The sequence below is a fragment of the Chenopodium album genome, chromosome 1 (genome assembly GCF_948465745.1).
Source record: "Chenopodium album chromosome 1, dcCheAlbu1.1, whole genome shotgun sequence".
Taxonomy (NCBI): Eukaryota; Viridiplantae; Streptophyta; class Magnoliopsida; order Caryophyllales; family Amaranthaceae; genus Chenopodium; species Chenopodium album.
In genome coordinates this window covers 64,152,594-64,159,713 of record NC_137834.1, presented here as the reverse complement: position 1 = coordinate 64,159,713, position 7,120 = coordinate 64,152,594, and positions in this window count along the sequence as shown.

Here is a 7,120-nt window from a genome sequence, read left to right as displayed (position 1 = left end):
CATAGTGTGACGCCAGTCCTGTCGCTTGGCCGACAGTTCAGATTATTGGTCGAGTCATCACCTAGGGTCTAATTAATCAGTTTTCTGTTTAATTTGGTTAATTTTGCAGTCAATAATATTTAATTGAATCGATGATCGAGTTTAGGCACTAAGTCCCATGGTATTACACAAGAGTCCAAGCATGTCACTTACACTCAACGCACACACCAATACACATACTTTGACCATGATTAAGAGAGTCTTGTGTGCGCGTTTTTCCGGCATATTTTTAGGGGGGTAAGTCGGATATTAATCCTCCAATATAAAAAATAATAATACTTAGTTCCCTAAAAATATGTACATTATTTTTTCCGAAAATATGCACCCTTTTCTTTTTCTTTTTCCCTTAAAATAAACCATAAAGTCAAAATGATTTGAGTCAAGTAATTAAAACGCAAAATGGTTTAATTTACAGCTCCTGGTCAAGAAAGGAAGGACGATTAATCAAAGATAACCTCTTCGTACAAGTCCAACTTTTCAACAAACCTATAGCTCGCAAGAGAAAAGCTAAGACTATAATGGCAACTCAAGAAGAAGTCAATGATCTTAAGAACCAACTGGCTACTGTGACTGAGACACTAAAACTTCTCGCACTTAGGATCGATGATCCCGTAAAGCAACAACAAATGGACCTCATGCAAGAGAGTTTAAGCAAGTTGTCTAGCGACTACAAGTTTCAAGGGCTTACATCACAAGGGGTCTCGATGGACAATGATCTTCTTCCGCAGAAGTTCAACGCCAACGACATCCCAAAATTCAGAGCAATTAACAACCCTTACTTCCATTTAAGAGCGTTTGAAACAATAATGAGTATCAAGGGTATCGATAAGAAGGTCTTTCCTTCTCTTTTCTCACTATCTCTCGAGACTGTTTGCCAACAATGGTTCTTTTCTCTCGAGAAAGAAAAGACCTTTACCTGGGAGTCTATAGCAAACGCTTTCGTTGATAGGTACAAGTGCAACATTCAAGTCGAGACTGACCATAGAGAACTTGAAATCCTCAAGCAGAAAGAGAATGAAGGCTTCACCTCTTTCTTTAACAAGTGGAGAGAAACCTCGGCTAAGATGATTGAGGTGCCAAGTGAAAAAGAGTCTGTGAGACTGTTTATCAAAAATCTCCAAGAAAAATATTCCAAGCACCTCAAATATCAAAATAATCTCCATACCTTCAAGGCCGTTTATGACATTGGGATCAATATTGAAGATGACTTGGCTAATTCAAAAGCTGCCAACAATAACTCCAACAGTGGCTGGAAAGGAAAGAAGAACGACAATCCTTCTTCTTCCAAAACCGCCCACTCAAATAATGTTAGCACCTTTAATTTAGGATAAGTTCTTGCCATGAACAACCAAGGTCAGAAGAAACCATTTAGGAGGAACTTTACTCCTATTGGCATGAGTTATGACACCGCATTTGATCGATTAAATGCAAAAGGTCTTATAACTCCTATTGGACCATTTGGGGACCCACCAGTTGAGAAGAGGTCGGTTAACTGGAACCCCAATGCACACTGTAAGTATCACCAAGGTAGGGGCCATTCCACTGAAAGCTGTTGGAAGCTTAAGGAAGCTATCCAAGACCTAATCGACAATAACAAACTGTCGTTGCCCCCTGCCAGTAAGAAGCCAAGCATCGACAATGCACCTCTAGCCCATACCCTGGCTATCTCCGATGAGGAAAACGAGGTTGACCCCTCCTCTCTCATTAAACCTGTTGAAGAAATCAGTGCCATAGAAAAAGAAGATGAGATCTTTTTCGATGTCAAGGATAGTCTTCCAGAACCGGCGAATAAGGCAGATATATAATTGCTCACACTGTCTATGAAGGAGGCATCGCAATTACTACGTGAAGCTCTCAAAATTATGAACGAACTCCATAAGAAATATAATGAGCTTCCACTTCCAAAAGAAGAACCTAAAAGATAATTCACACCAGTGAGAACGACTTATGAGGCAAAGCACTTTCCCTTACAAGTCACTGAAAAACCCAAGAAGAGCAATAGAATCTACACTCCAATTGGAATCCCATATGCGCAAATGTTCGAAATTCTCTCTGAGAGTGGCGAGGTCAAACCTCTCGAACCGAGACCATTTGTATTAAAAAGGACAGATAGATATTACTGTCAGTATCATCAATCAGGGGGTCACACTATAGAAAATTGTTTCAAATTCAAGGATTTGGTACAGTTTATGATTGATGAAAAGAAACTAGTCCAAGTTCAACAAGAAGAGGATACAACCATTAATGGAGTTTGGGACAGTGATGAAGAAGATGTCTATCTAAAGGACATAGTAGGACCTTCGCCTTCTGTGTCATACACCACAGATGACATTTGGGCTGAAGAAGATTCATCAATAGATGTCCTCACAAGATCTGGGAGAATGCAACCTCCCGTTTCAACACAACCTATGCCAACTGTACATCAAGTTCCCATACCTATCATCGAAGACAACGACATTGTTAAACAGTTTAAGAAGACAAAAGTTGAGATGAATGTGTGGAAACTTCTAGCAACATCTCGAGAGCATAGGTTGGCTGTAATGAATGCCTTGGATAAAATCGGGATAGATTCTGACACTACTCCTGAGGGACTAGCCAACTTCCTCACAAGTGACCTTCCTAGTCCGATTAATTTGATCACTTTTTCTGACAAAGATTTACCCCCAGAAGGTGACAAACATTACAAGGCATTAAACCTCACGGTAGTCTGCAAAAGGATGAATGTTCCTATGACTCTTGTAGACAATGGATCGGCTATCAATGTCTGTCCACTTAGAACCGCGAGGATGCTCGGCATAAGGGACGAAGATTTAACTCCGTCTACACAAGGAATAAGAGCCTACGATAATACTCGTCGTCAAGCTCTTGGCAAGATTACCCTAAATGTAACGGCAGGAGCAATAGAACATGCTACTACTTTCCAAGTAGTGGACATCAAAGCTTCATTTAACTTATTCTTGGGACGCCCTTGGCTTCATGATCAAAAGGTTGTCCCTTCATCTCTCCACCAACAAGTGAAAGCTATATTTGGAGGAATTCCAATCACCATCGATGCTTCGCCTATGAGAATCAAATCCATAGAGAATCCAATCATTAACGTAGAGCATGACAAAGATGATGAAGACCTATGGGGCTTTAACGAAGAAGTCTCCTTAATCCAGGAGGATGAAAGGACATCTCTTTGCCATGACCCCCATTTCAAGCATGATTGTCAACGCCATGCTGAAGAAACAAGGACACTTTCCTGGGATGACTTTAGGAAAGAAGAAAGGAATGGCAAAACCGCTAGAGTCACCTGGCCTCCCTAAGTTAGACACTTTCGGACTTGGTTTTGAACCGACTCGGAAAGATCTCAAGCGAGCCCAGGACAAGTTGAAAGCACGTAGGGACGCTCGCATTCAAAAGAAAGCAATTCCAATGGATCAGTACCCTCTTACGCTTAATGGTCAGTTCATAAAAGAAGGAGAGGACTATCCATGCCATGAATTTCCCGAGCCATTTGTTGTAAACGGCATAAGACAAACGGGATTCGAGATTTTCTTGGATTGCTACTTCACTGGTGAAATCCCAACTCCCGTCCATAAGGAGAAAGCACCCCCATGCTTTAACTTTAACGTTATGGGATTACTGTTTGGGCGAGAAAAGAATGAGCCAACTTATGAAGAAGATAACTCCTCGCTCATTTAAACGGTCCTACAAAGTGAAAGCTTCGACCCCTCGAAGCTAATTACTCCAGCTGAAGGATTACTACAAGGGTGGCGCAAGACTATCAAAGTGACTACTCCAAGCGGAAGGAAGATATCAATCACGACAGGACAGGGACCGATGTTTGAAGAGTCGTCTGAGTCAGAGTCTTTCCCTTTAGAGTATTCTAAGTCTTTAGTAGTAACACCTCCCCCTCTTATTCCTTCTCCTAGGATAGTTAGTGATCCAGTCCCTGAGGACATATCACTCTTTGATGTAATGATCTCATAGTATAATAATGTTTCTCATTCTCCTTACTTCTCGTGTTCCTCCCTAACCCAAGATGACGAGCATTGCTTAGCTAACGATGAAAAAGACAAAGAAATTATTAAAGCAATGGAAACACTCGAAAAGAAAACACCGGTAATTGAAGAAACTGAAACAGTTAACATCTCGAATGATTCAATTAATAAAAGAGAAGTTAAAATCGGATTAACATTGAATAAACAAGAAAGAACCGATTTAATTAACTTACTTAAAGAATTTATCGATGTATTTTCTTGGTCATATGAAGATATGCCAGGCATTAACAGAGAAATAGCTCAACACACTATACCACTAATTCCAGGAATGAAACCTGTAAAACAAAAGTTACGTCGAATGAAACCCGACGTAGCACTTAAAATAAAAGAAGAAGTTCAAAAACAAATAACTGCAGGTTTCATCAAGGTATCCAAATACCCCGAATGGGTCGCCAACGTCGTCCCAGTTCCAAAGAAAGACGGAAGGGTAAGGATGTGTGTCGACTATCGAGATCTAAATAAGGCAAGTCCAAAGGACGATTTCCCTTTGCCACACATCGATATTCTGGTAGATAACACGGCAAATCACGCGCTTCTCTCGTTCATGGATGGATACGCGGGTAACAACCAGATTCTCATGGCAGAAGAAGACATGGAGAAAACAACCTTTATAACACCATGGGGCACTTACTGCTACACGGTAATGCCATTCGGGTTGAAAAACGCGGGTACTACTTACCAACGTGCAGCAACTGCCTTACTCCATGACATGATGCACAAAGAAGTTGAAGTATATGTCAACGACATGATTGTAAAATCGAAAGACCGTCCAGGCCATCAAGTAGCCTTAAGGAAATTTTTCGAAAGGCTAAGAAAATATAACATGAGGTTGAATCCATCAAAATTTGCTTTTGGAGTCACCTCAGGCAAGCTCTTGGGATACGTCATAAGCTCTAGAGGAATAGAGGTGGATCCAACCAAGATTAAAGCAATCATGTCAATGCCACCGCCCAAGACTGAGAAGCAGATTCGAGGATTTATTGGCCTGTTGCAATACATAAGTAGGTTCATATCAAAACTGGCGACGATATGTGAACCAATCTTCAAGAAGCTCAAGAAGAATGTACCAGTAATATGGGATGACGAGTGTCAAAAAGCCTTTGAAAAGATCAAAGCCTATCTCGCAAATCCTCCCGTATTAGCGCCAGCACTTCCCGGAATACCTCTTAGGTTATATTTGACGGTTACCAAAGAGACAATGGGAGCCATGCTAGCACAAGAAGTAGAAGGCAAAGAGAACGCAATCTATTACCTAAGAATGAAGATGCTCGAATACGAAACACGCTATACACCGCTCGAGAAATTGTGCCTCGCCTTGGTGTGGGCCACAACTAAGTTAAGACATTACATGTTGGTGCATACTGTTTTCGTAGTCTCCCGATTAGATCCACTCAAGTATCTATTCGAGAAATCTACACTCAATGGACGCATATCAAGATGGATAGTCAATCCAGCCCAGATCGATGTAAGGTTTATGCACAAAAAGCTATTAAAGGATCCGTGGTGTCAGACTTTCTAGCAGACTTTCCAATAGAATACTCAACGCCAATACAAGACAATGAATTTCCAGATGAAGACTTAATGGTCACTAAAGATGATACTTGGACCTTGTATTTCGATGGAGCCTCAAACCAAAAGGGATGTGGCGTCGGAGTACTGCTAGTGCCACCTAAAGAGGAGCATGTTCCAATCTCCATAAAGCTTGATTTCGACGTTACCAACAATGCTGCTGAATATGAAGCATGTGTGGTAGGCCTTGAAACAGCTTTCGCATTGGGAGTAAAAAAGTTAAGGATATTCGGAGACTCTTCTTTGATCATCAATCAGATATCTAAAAGGTGGAAAGTAAGGAGCGAAAGCTTAGCCCCTTACCAAACCTATCTGGAAACTCTTACCGATCAGTTAGAGAAGGTAGAATACACATATCTACCTAGAGAGGAAAACAAATTTGTTGATGCCTTGGCAAGATTAGCCTCAATGGTTAGGATTCCCACGGAAATCGAGCAAATGCCTCTAACTATCGAAAAAAAGGCACAAACCAGCATATATCCAGGCTATAGAAGACGAAGACTTAGTCCAAGAAGAAGAAGAAGAAGAAGAAGAAGAAGAATCGTGGTACACGGACATACTCAATTATGTCACCAATGGAGAATACCCTCCTCATGCTGACAAAAGAGCAAAGCGAGCATTGAGACTTTCGGCTTCTCAATATGTACTCATAGACAACGAGCTACATAAAAGGGTACCTAAAGGTCGAGCTCTCTTATGTGTAGGAAAGATGGATGCACAAAGAATAATGAGAATAGTTCACGAAGGAATCTGTGGCACTCATGTAAACGGCAAAATGTTAGTCCAGAAAATAATACGAGAAGGATATTATTGGACTACAATGAATAGGGATTGCCATCAATACGTAAAAAGATGCCCTAAGTGCCAAATTTATGCCAATTTACAACATGTTCCTCCATCTTTGCTCTACACTTACACATCGCCATGGCCATTCTCTACATGGGGAATTGACATAATTGGCAAAATCACTCCCCCAGGAACAGGAGGCCACAAATTTATCCTAGTAGCAATCGATTACTTTACAAAGTGGGTCGAAGCGCAATCGTACGCTAAACTCACTGCAAAACATGTAGCACTCTTTATCGAAAGAAATATCATTTGTCGATATGGAGTCCCACATGAAATGATAAGTGACAATGGAACTCACTTTCAAGCCGAATGTGAAGAATTGCTACAAAAATACGGCATTCAACATCATCATTCTTCCCCTTATAGACCTCAAGCAAACGGAGCAGTTGAGGCAGCTAATAAAAATCTAAAGACTATCATCGAGAAAATGACAGAAAATTATAAGGATTGGCCTGACAAGCTTCACTTCGCATTGTGGGGTTATCGCACGTCAATCCGTACATCAACAAGAAATACGCCGTTTTCCTTGGTATATGGAATGGATGCCGTACAACCTGTCGAATTAGAAATACCATTTCTACGCATTGCGCTAGAGAGTAAACTCGATGAAGTTGAAT